The following is a 12,479-nucleotide window of genomic DNA, read 5'->3' as shown; positions in this document are numbered from 1 at the left end:
TGCTCATGCCAGTTTTGATTTGCTTAAAATAATAAAATATTAATTAAAAATTAAATCATATACTCTTCCCAAAGTCTTCCATGAAAAAGTAAAATTTCTACAAAACTTCGGCCAACTCAAAAATTAACATGATTATCATAGCAGACTTCTGGAGAAGTATAAAAACTTGATGTTCTTTCTTATGAACAAAATCAGCGAATAAAAACTTGAATTTCTTTCTAAATACAAAGTAGCCTAATAAATTACAAAAATGAATACTTCTCAAGAAGTATATTCATTGAACAGACTTTTTAAAAAGTTTTGATTCGTTGATATGTAATTGTAAAAATTACCTAAAAGCGAGACTTCCTAAGAAGTATGCAGAATAAGAATTTATTACTTCAGTTGAAGTTTTCTTGTCTTTATTTCTTGAGTAGTCACCTCCAGAAGATTCCGGGTGAAGTCTTCACCATTAATTTTAGTGAATTTTCATTTTCTCTCAATTCAATATGAATTTTTAAGATGTTTTGTTCTTTCATGTGTGTTTGTCAACTGTGGGACTTCTGAATAAATTTTATAACTTAGTATTTATAATGACGAGATTAGAAATATTCTTGCTTCTTTATGCTTGTAGCTAGTGTCTGAAGACTTCATATGAAGTATTCCCTGTTACTTTTAATAAACTTGCATTTTGATAAAAATTCCAATGAAATTTTAAGATTTTCTTGTTCATTTGTGTGTATTGTCAATTGTGGAGTTTATGAATGAATTTTACGACTTAATGTTTTATAATATGAGATGATATTAACAATATTCTTGTTTCTTTATGTTTGTAGGTAATGATAACAGACTACGTCTGATCTCATTAATTTTTTGAGAACATTCTCTGTCTATGTTTGCTTATGTGCTTCATATATTTTTTGTTATCTTGAACTTAAGTATTATTTTGAATTTTTTATGTTGTACTTATAAACATGAATTTTTGTAACTTTTAAGCATGATTTTTAGTGGGAGCTAAAAAAAAAGCATGATTTTTAGTTATGTTAAATTTAAGTCTAGTATTATTCTGAAAATCTGTTATATTTGAAATAATGATATAAATTTGTGTGTTATCTCTATAACTTTTTTTTTGTTATAATTTCCATTTTAACATTTCTTAAAACTTAAATAATTTAGAAATCCTAAATAATTTATCATTGCTAAAATGATATAAAATATACAATTTATGTTTTATAATAGCTTAAAATTACAATTTACAATTATAAAAAATACACATAAATTTAAAATAATATCGCATCAAAAATAATTTAAGATCAAATATTTTATGAAAGAACTATTAATGAAGTTTTTCAATGAAGTCTGTCGATAAATTATGCTGATGAAATATGTTGCTGAAGTCTATTGCATCAGATCCAGATCTTGAAATTTTGAAAATTTAAAATATCTACATATAAAAGACATTTAAAACTGCTTCATAAATAAAATGTTGTTTGAAACTAGAAATTTTACAACTAAAATAATAATAAAAACCTATATAATCATATTCACTTTAAATCTATAGTTTTATTTGGATATAAATACACAAAAACAAATTAAAACTTAAAACGAGTTTTTTAAAAACAACCTAAAATTTCAAAGCAAACCTAAAACAACCTCTTTTTTTGTCATTACTATTCACCCATGAAATCTCCAAACACTCTTTATGTTTTCGATTTATTTACAAAATTTCCATTATTATTTAATTTCTCAATTATTTCAAAAATGACAAAAAACCAATTACACCCTAGACATTTCTTCTTATTTACAACAACGCCATTATCATCAATTTTCTAACCACATGGACTACTATTTCGGAGCTATTAAAAGCTCAAGAATTCAATTTCTAACCATTTTTTTCTCTTTCCAAACCAACAAATCTTCATTTTCTCACATTTTCTATCCATTTTCATCCAAAAACTCTCATAACTTTCATTTTCATAAGCACAACTTTCATATTTTCGAGTTTATTCAGTTGTGAATCGTCAAAAATGCTTTTTTTTGCTCATATTTGGGGCTTGGACGGTGGAAAAGAGTGGAAACGAGCTTTACACTGGAAAAAGTAACTATTTATAAGGTTTTCGTCACTTTTCAGATCTGTGTCGCGATTGTAGACTATTTTTTATGTCTACGCATATGTGTAGACTTACGATGCGGTTTACTTGTCAACGCACATGTTAGTCTCGCAATTGACCAAAATAATTTCTTTTGTAAAGAAGATTTCCCTAGAAGTTTACATGTTTACTTTTGAAAACAAAAACAAAAAATTAGGTAGACTTATTAGGACGTCTACGTAAAAGATGTAAGTTTTGCATTTGACTGAACTTTTGACTTTTTATAGTAGACTTCATCGGAAGTCTACAGTATGTAGACTGCATGGGAAGTTTACAAAATGTTAGTTTTACATTTGATCAAAATTTCGAATTCGTTGAATATGTTAGTTTTGTATTTGACTAAAATGTTAAAAATTAACCCCAAAAAAAAAACAAATATGCAGACTTTATATTCAGTCTACTAATCTCAAAAAAAAAAATGTAGACTACATATGAAGTCTACTATTTTATTTTTGTCAAATGCAAAACTAATTCATCCATCGGATTTGAGAGTAGACTTCAGGTGAAGTCTACACATTTGTAGACGTTTATTTCGATATACTCGTAGAAAGTCAAATTTGGTCAATTGCAAAAACTAACATGTTCCAAAAAAATTTAAAAATGTAAACTGCGTACGAAGTTTACTTTTGAAAGTCAAATCCTAGGTGAATTCTGGTCAATTGCAAAAACTAACATTTTCAAAATATAGACTGTAAAGAAAGTCCACACGTATAAAATCACAACTTTTTTTTAAATGAAAATAATAACCCGTGAATTTTGCAATTGCAAAAACTAACCCAAATTGTAGACCTACATGACAGTCTACAAATGTAAACTGAAAAGAATGTCTATTATTTTTTTAGACTGAATTTGAGAGAGACTGAGAGACTATTTGAAGATATGGCTCATTGTGGGATATGTCACATGTTTATAGGATATTATTTTTTCTTTTCTTATGGTATTTGCACTATTGATGTTACATAAACAATTATTGGTCCATATACAGTTATAAATACCTATGTTTTGTTAAAAGGTATGCGCAATTAATTTTAATTAAAACAAAATAATAGTACCTATAAATCGTGGAATAAAAAATAGACATACTTAATAATTTATACGATCTCAAATGGTGGTGAATAGATGGGCAAATTGGGAGTTTCACATGTCGTTCGACGTTCGAGCCGGTCTCGTCATCTCTCTCGCGTCCATTTTTGATATGGACGTGAATAAGTATCGGCAAGTCCTATATAAAGGCCATTTGTCAGAGATGTTCATACCCTACATGGTCCCAGTGAGTAATGATTGGTACTCTATAACTTACCTTGACTATGGTGACTTCGGTTGTGGTCAGTCCACGGTGTCTCTTGAGCCGTATAACGATTGTCCCGCGAATGATGCTTTCATGGACGGTGTGTTTGAAAGTCAAGATGGGACCTGATGTAAGTCTTGTAGTCCGGATGGTTACAACAGTGGGCAACTACGACCACATAGTCGACTATGAGTTCAAACCTAGTGGTTCCATCAAAATGGGGGTAAAGTTTTTGAAAACTTTCCAATTTATTTTTTTGATTTGAAAAATTAACTGTTTATCATTTCCAGTTTTGATTTTTGATTTTGATTACAACTTCTTTCATACATTAACGTATTATGTTTACCATAGAAAAACGAACTAGTGCACGGGTGTTTGTTTTTACTGTTTTAAAAATTAATATTTAAAATTTTTGATATTATAGATTAATAACATTTACCCATATTATATATTTGTTTAGATGGCATGTTTCCACATAACGTTATTATTGTTTATATGCAATAATTTATTGTTTATAATAGTCAACTGAATTAGTTGTTTCCAAATTGGGAGTTTCACATGTCGTTCGACGGTCGAGCCGGTCTCGTCATCTCTCTCGCGTCCATTTTCGATATGGACGTGAATAAGTATCGGCAAGTCCTATATAAAGGCCGTTTGTCAGAGATGTTCGTACCCTAGATGGTCCCGGTGAGTGATGATTGGTACTCTATAACTTACCTTGACTGTGGTGACTTCGGTTGTGGTCAGTCCACGGTGTCTGTTGAGCCGTATAACGATTGTCCCGCGAATGATGCTTTCATGGACGGTGTGTTTGCAAGTCAAGATGGAACTCCTACAAAAATATCCAATGTTATGTGCATTTTTGAAAAATATGCGGGAAACATTATGTGGCGTCATACGGAAACTGAGATTCCCGGGTTAAACGTAATAAATTATAATATCATATTATGAAATCTATCTTCGCAAACTGCACAATTTTTAGTGATATTTAATATGATAAAATAGTTATATTTACGTAAAATGTTGTTGCAGATCACTGAAGCGAGACCTGATGTAAGTCTTGTAGTCCGGATGGTTACAACAGTGGGCAACTACAACCACATAGTCGACTATGAGTTCAAACCTAGTGGTTCCATCAAAGTGGGGTAAAGTTTTTGAAAATTTTCCAATTTAATTTTTTAATTTGAAAACTTAACTGTTTATCATTTCCATTTTCAATTTTTGATTTTGATTACAACTGCTTTCATACATTAACGTATTATGTTTACCTTAGAAAATCGAACTTCAAAATTAGTCAAAAAAAAAAAGAAGAAAATCGAACTAGTGCGCGGGTGTTTGTTTTTACTGTTTTAAAAATTAATATTTATAAATTTTGATATTATAGATTAATATCATTTACCCATATTATATATTTGCTTAGATGACATGTTTCCACATAACGTTATTATTGTTTATATGCAGTACTGAATTAGTTGTTTGTTTCTATATATTTGAATTATATATTTTGCATTGGAAAATTATTTATCTATAAATATGCATGAAATAAAAGAAGAAAAATATTAATACATTTTATATATACTCTGTATAGAATTTTTACTTATAAATAATTAGTTTATTATTAGTAGATACTTTCAAATTTCAAATTATTTTATTAGTGCTTAAGAACACTAATATATTACATTTGTTATTATTTGTAAATATATAACAAAACAACAGTATAAATTAAATACAATACTTAAGAACTGCATATAGAATATATTATATACTATATGTTATATTGGTCAGCAAATAGTTTATTGTGTTATTATCTCTTAGACATTATTTACAAGTGATTTGTACACGTATTATTACTATGATCACTTTAAGAAAAAATATGATGATATGGCTAACAAAATCTGTGACATTGATCTTTCTTAATTATGACATGACATAAAATTAATTATGACATAATTCAAATATAGAAATAAAATATAAGGTAATAAGTATATCGCATTACCATATTTATAAAACATAGGAAATATAATATTAGATTTGATTTATTATAAACTTGCAAACTCAATAAATTAATAAACAAAAAATTAAAATATTCATTTGTTTAATGGAAGCTTATCATATTTAAGGTTTATGAATAAATTATTTTATTTACCGCTCATATTTATGATTTTATTAAATATAATATATACATTGTATTATAATTCATGTTTAAGATATAAAATAATAAAATATAGATAAACATATGTGAATAGTTTTATAGTATTTTTAATTCTGCAAATAAAATTTCTATGCAAACCTACTTATGTTTTATATCTACAAAGTTTTATCTACATTTACAGAATTTTTTAAAAATATATACTATTTCTTTTCAGGCCAAAAAATATATTATTTCTTTTAAATAATTATATCATTTATTTTAAATAATATATTATTTGCCAACTAATTGTTTAAGTCTATAATTACTATAAAAAGAAAATGATGACATAAATTATAAAAAATCTGGTAAATCTATTGATTAATATAAAAAAATAAAAAGATGTATAAAAACTATTATTTCAGAAAAACAAAATAAATTTTGTTTATTTAAACTAACTGCCATTGTAGATTAATAATTTCATAAAATATATAGAATCTCAATTACAAATAATTGCTTTATATTTTAAAATTTTGAATAAAATTAATTAAGTAAAAAATAATATAATAAAATATTTTTAAAAACATTATTATGTATGTGTATGGCGCAAAAAAAAAACATCTAATTTCACTAATATAAATCCATTTTGGTATCTACATTTACGTATAAATAGATCTAATGGGTAGAGATAATTTATAAGTAAATTAATGGGCCAATATAAGTGTAAAAATTAGAACATCTTCCTATTCTTCTTTTTCCATTCTCCTCTTTCTCCTTTTTTTCTTTCATTTTCTTTTCCCTCCTCAATCACTTCAAGTTATAATATCCACCTTGTTCAAAAACGCGTCCGAGTAGGCGATTACTCGTCCGAGAATACGGAACTCGGAGACCCACCGTGGCGTATTGGTGCTGATCGGTGGCTTTACGCGTTGACCCAACTTTTCCCGGCTTTGACCGCGTAATCGAAGAAATCGGCGAGTAAATCTGGAATCTGAGTTATTCATAATCTGAAAATTGAAAGCATGTATTGGTGCTCAAATCTTTTTATCAAACAAAATCCACAAGTTTTTTACTAAGATCGGATGAAAAACAACAAAAATAATAAAAACAAGTGAAAAGTGCAATAAAGCTGTAATGGAGGTTAGGGTTAATCCTGTAGTGGAAGGGACGAAGAAGACAAGTGTGAAATTAAATGTTTATCCTTCATTCAAAAATATTTAAAAATTATAAAACACACAAGACTCTCGAACTCGTGTTCCCACAGCTGAAAAACAAGCTTCTACCATTTAACCCAGCGAACTTTATTGTTGATAAGTTACAACGTTGTATATATAGATTATTATAAATATATAAAAGTTTAAAAACAAATCCCAAGTTTGAAGAACATTTAAAGTAAACAATTCTTTAGAATATATGAAACACTATATTTTGTGAATGAAAAATACAATTATATATTTAAATTTATTACAAATCTATAAAATGCTTTATACATAAACATGTATTATACATAAAATTTGTATTATACGTAGAAAGAAAGAATCATACATATAAAAATACAAAAAATTTCTCCCCGCGTACTCTCCGAATTTTTTCTGCTTTTTCAATAAATCGCTAGGTTTGGGTGTACAGCACGCATAGCGCCTAGCCAGTTTCCAAACAAGAATATCCACGACCACCACCTCGGTTATTGCGTCATAGCCATCATTTTCTTCTCCATCACTTTCGTCTGATACACTTTTTACGTCGCCGTCATTTAATAAACCGAATGAAAAAGATGAACAATGTACTGTTTTTATTCTATACAATATGAAACCTATAGAATAAATTTGACACAATATATATTGTGTTTGTTGTTATCATATTTGTAGCTTCAACACAACAACCGTTACAGTTGTTTCATATGATATCTTCATTTTCTATACTACCATTGCATCCATTGTTTTCTCATCTTTTCCACCGTTTTCTTTTTTTTAACCTCATGTACTAAAAATCATAATTGATATCGTATAGTATAATTTTAGAAATCACTTTAGATGCACGCCACACAAAGAAAGAGCATTTGGTCCATTTCTATCCAAAATTGTCACATCCAGACTTCACTTTATTACATGGTCATTTGTTAAATATTACTCTCTCAGTAAGGTTATCCCACAAAATTACCATTTTATTAAACATAAACTGAAGTTATGCGTACAAACTTAAAAAAAAATAACAATTGCGTACAAACTTGTTAACATGAATTTTACGGTTATTGTATATCATATGTTTGGTAGACAATAACTAAAATTTGAATTGTATAGAGTATATAATTTGGTTTCATAACTGTAGATTGTCACTTGTGTATATTATTTGTAGATCAAGAATATATCAAAATGGTATAATGAAATTTTGTATTCAAGCAGGAAGTTACAAATTAGCAAGATTGTAGAATTTCCTTTCTATATTGGTCTAAGAAAATGCATAAAGTAATCATAATATATTTGGTAGACAGTAGGGAAGAAGGTAGAATCTCCTTTGTCTCTAAGTGAATGCATAAAGTAAATGGAAAATGGTGGTCATGGTTGTGTAAAATGTTTGTAAACATTTCCATTACATCCGGTTTAAAGTATGGTATGTAGTTTTCTTTTCTTTTTTTTGGTCAAAATATGGTATGTAGTTTTTTTTATAGTCTCTCAAACGATAAACGCAAAACGGATTTCTATTAAAATATCGAACTGTTTCAATGTGTTATTTTTGGCGAGGTTTGATTTACTCTCTTATACTATATATAGAGTAGATTTAGTTGGCAAAATTTTATATATCTATTAATGAATGTGTTATGTTTTAGTTAAAATTTAAAATGGAGTGGCATTTCTTGTATTCCCACGCGAAATTAGGGGTGGGCATATCGGTTTAGTTTCGGGTTCGGTTTGGTTTGGTTAATTTGGGTTTTATAAAAGTCAACCCAATTAAAACCAAAGTAGCTTTGGTTTAGGTTTGGTTTGAGTTTAGTTTGGTTCGGTTTGGTTTAGATTTAGTTTGGTTCTTTAAAAATCTATGAAACAAAAAACAATTTAAAGCTCGATGACAAAACTCTTAACCACGTCAAAGGAAGAAATACATAATAATCAAAAATCAGACTATTTGTAATCCAATTAGCGTAACAAAGACTTGTAAGCATTCCAAAACCTATTAACTAAAAGACTATTTGCATCTACCTTTTTGTTTTTATTGATCCTATAATAACTTTATTACATAATTTAGAGAAGGAAAATTGGAGAAGATGAACGAAACGAGATGGCTATGATTTAGATGCTTATAGTTTTTAGGTTTTGTTTTCAGTACAATATTTAGGTATTAGGATTATTTGAATCATATTTGGATTTTTTTTAAAATATATAGAAGTTAAGAAAAAATGGAAAACGAAACTTTAACTAAAATTTACAATATGTTAATATATATATTGGATTATTGGTTTGGTTCGGTTTGGTTCGGTTTGGTCGGTTTGAACCCAAACCAAACCAAACCATTCGGGTTGAGTAAAACATGAACCAATTGGGTTATGTAAAGAGCACGGTTTGGTTTGGATCGGTTTAACTTCGGTTCGGTTTGGATCGGTTCGGTTTGGATTTTTTGTCCACCCCTACGCAAAATTGAGGTTATTTTCCTTGTGTACTTCTTTTTTTAATAGAGAAAAATCAATATATTTTCATGTATTTATTATCAAACATTTAAAAAAATGATTTTCCATTATTTAAATATGGAACATTAAATTATAGGTAAACATATAATGTATGTGATAAAAAAATTGAAGGTTCCAACTCTAAAAAGAATTAGATTCAGAGGTGTCCTTCAATAATGCGGAATTATTTTCTTAACAAAATTTGTGATTTTCTCATATTTAATTGTTTTAAAATAATAATATTTAGGGATGTAAACATTTAAGATATGTTGATTCTTTTATTTTCTTATAAATGTATTGTGTAGTTTACTAGTTTCAACCCGCTATAACAATATGGGTTAGCTAATTTATTTTAAATTAAATTAATGTAATTTCTTATAAATATTAAAGATTCTTTATTTTAAACTAAAACTAAAATTTAATTAATATTTAGTTATAATAATTTAATAATTAATACTAATTTTTTTAGTTATTCAAATAATAAGAGTCAACATATTTATAACATTTTTATGATAAAATATGTAATATCTAAACCTAATGCGTATTATTATAATAGTATAATTATTTCATGTGTGATTATGCATTTTTAAATAAACTGTCTAATATATAAGTAATGACTGAAGTACTTTTAAAAATCTCTAACAATAATTTAATTCAATGACGTTTCCCGTAAATCAAACGTTAAATGAAGTTAGTTCTATATAGTTATTCTGTTCTAATAGAAAATATTACTTTTGACCCCATAACATAATTCCATATGTTCTAGTGTTGTCACTTTTGACCCCATGATGATTGCCCCCAAATTCGGGCAGCATTTACCAGCTACAGCGTATGGATCACCCCCTATAACAAGTCGGAGATTTGGGCTAGCGGTTTGTACGCCGACCGTAGCCAAGGCGACGACACGTTGGCTGTATGGTCCCAAAGGTAACTTACATACATCTCTATTAATTAATATGTTATAATTTGACTCTTTTGCATGATTGCATCCATTAAAATGCGCAAAAGTAACATGTTAGCTAGCTAGCTCATAACCATTTTTATGTATTATTATTTATTTTGTGTTAGTATATATATAACTATATTAGAGTATACAAATAAATCAAAATCAATATCTCTTGTTTATTTATAATAATATTTTGATATATAAATAAAAAAATCATCTTATTTATTTTATATGGTATATAATTAATTTCAGTGATATTGACATAGATATATAGTATATATTAATATAAATATTTATTATTGAGACTTCTACTCATACGATTTTATTAACATTCGTATATTTGTTGTAACAAAAAATTTAATGTGTGAATTTTTCAATGCAAATTTAATATTAAAATATTAAGATCTCAGTAATTTTTCAATGAAAATTTTGAAATTAAAATATTTATGTATGTTTATATGGTATATAAATTAATATAAATGATATTAAATATATATATATATATATAATATGAATATCTCTTAAATGCAACTTCATATTCATACGATTTTATGATCATTTGTGTCTTGTTTGAACAAAAAATGTTAAATCATTGATCAAAATTTTCAGTGTGGGACTTTTACCATTTTTAGTAATTTATAGTTATTTTAAAAGATTCAAATATAATATATACGAAAAAATTAAAATTTTTAATTATATGATTAATGTTATTGTTTAATTTATTTTAATAATATAAAATTAAACAAAAAGGAAGAATGATACAAAAATTGTTATCAAATATTTATTATTTATAATCATAATTGTCATATATATGTAATATGTTACTCATATTTGGTAATTTCGTAACTTTTACTTAAGTAAAGAATAGAGAATATTATTTTGTACCCTAGTAATCATTTTTTGATAATTATTAATTAATTTAATAAAAGTATAATATATATTTAGATATGCCAATTATTTTTCTAAGGATTGTAAGAATCATATTAGTGATGATACGTAGCTACCAAAACATGTTGTAATCAGGGGCAAATCTAGAATTAATTTCTAGTGGGTGCAAAAATTTAATAATTGACAAAAAAGTGAACGAAGACGAGACATAATGGGTGCACAACAATATTAAACCATCTCTTCTAGCTGATTTCTGTGAATTTTTACATGCAATATTGTTAATATTAATAAAATTATGGCGGCACTTGCCACCATAGTCATTGCCTTGGCTTCGATCCTGGTTGTTATGCTTTTCAATTAATATATATGAGATATTATTTTCGTCTACTCAAATGACCTTGACATAAAAATTATGCTATTTTGGATTAGAAATTTCAGGGATTGATAATAAATAACAAACATAAAGTTCACTAATAATTAATTAATTATAGAAATATAAATATTAGGTTTACAATTTATAAAACCAACACAAATTTGTATGCATGTAACAGTTCTTACGTAAAGTTTTAGATATTATTGTGTACTTAATAAACAATTTTATGACAATTTATCTTTGTGCGACTAAAATTGTGTAACTGAATGTTAATTACAGGAATAGAAAAATAGAGAATAAAGATATAGCGATGTGGTACACTGTCGGATTCCACCATGTTCCATGTCAAGAAGATTTTCCGACAATGCCTACGTTGTCTAGTGGCTTTGAACTCCGTCCGGTCAACTTTTTCGAGCAAAATCCTGTCTTCAAGACCAAACTTATCAAGCTCACCACCGCTCCAAAGTGCACTCCTTGTAAGAACAACTAGCCTTTGATCCGCGCATCCGCGCGGCTGTATTCATATTTTTAACTTTTAATATTATCATAAACATAATTGTTTATGTTCTTGTTATAGATTCATAAGTTTTGACAATTGTGTGTCTTATTCATTGTGTTTTGCGTCTATTTATGAACTATGAGATTATGTTTTTCTTTTATTGTGATTTTATTTACTTAGCAAAGTGAAAATTAAATTGTAAAATATGAAAGTTTTTGTTTTATTGGTTTTATGAAATTAAACTATTAATATTGGGATTGAAGTTGAATATTAAGTTAACATTTTATATTGATATTTTTAAAGCAAATATATTATTTAGACAGAAACATAAAAAATAATGAAAGCAAGTTAGGCAAAATACAATTGTACCACATTTTTAAGAAAAAACTCCAATATAATTTTGTAAAGAACAAAAACAGAGTGGATAAAAGAAAGAGCGTCATTTTCTAAGACAATATCTATTTGGAAAAGAATGACTCAGAGTCCATCACGTCAACCTTCACTTGTACCACAAGCAATACAATTACCGTCTGCTCTAGAATTTTGAAGATCACATACCGCTACTTA

General features: G+C 27.2%; 1 pseudogene; it reads left to right on the top strand.

The window, feature by feature from the left end:
* LOC106308626 overlaps nucleotides 1–11,903 on the top strand; it is a 34,352-nt pseudogene extending 22,449 nt beyond the window's left edge.
* Nucleotides 11,904–12,479: the final 576 nt, after the last annotated feature.

Source organism: Brassica oleracea, chromosome C8 (assembly GCF_000695525.1).
Source record: "Brassica oleracea var. oleracea cultivar TO1000 chromosome C8, BOL, whole genome shotgun sequence".
NCBI lineage: Eukaryota > Viridiplantae > Streptophyta > Magnoliopsida > Brassicales > Brassicaceae > Brassica > Brassica oleracea.
This window is presented reverse-complemented; position numbering and strand designations above follow the sequence as displayed.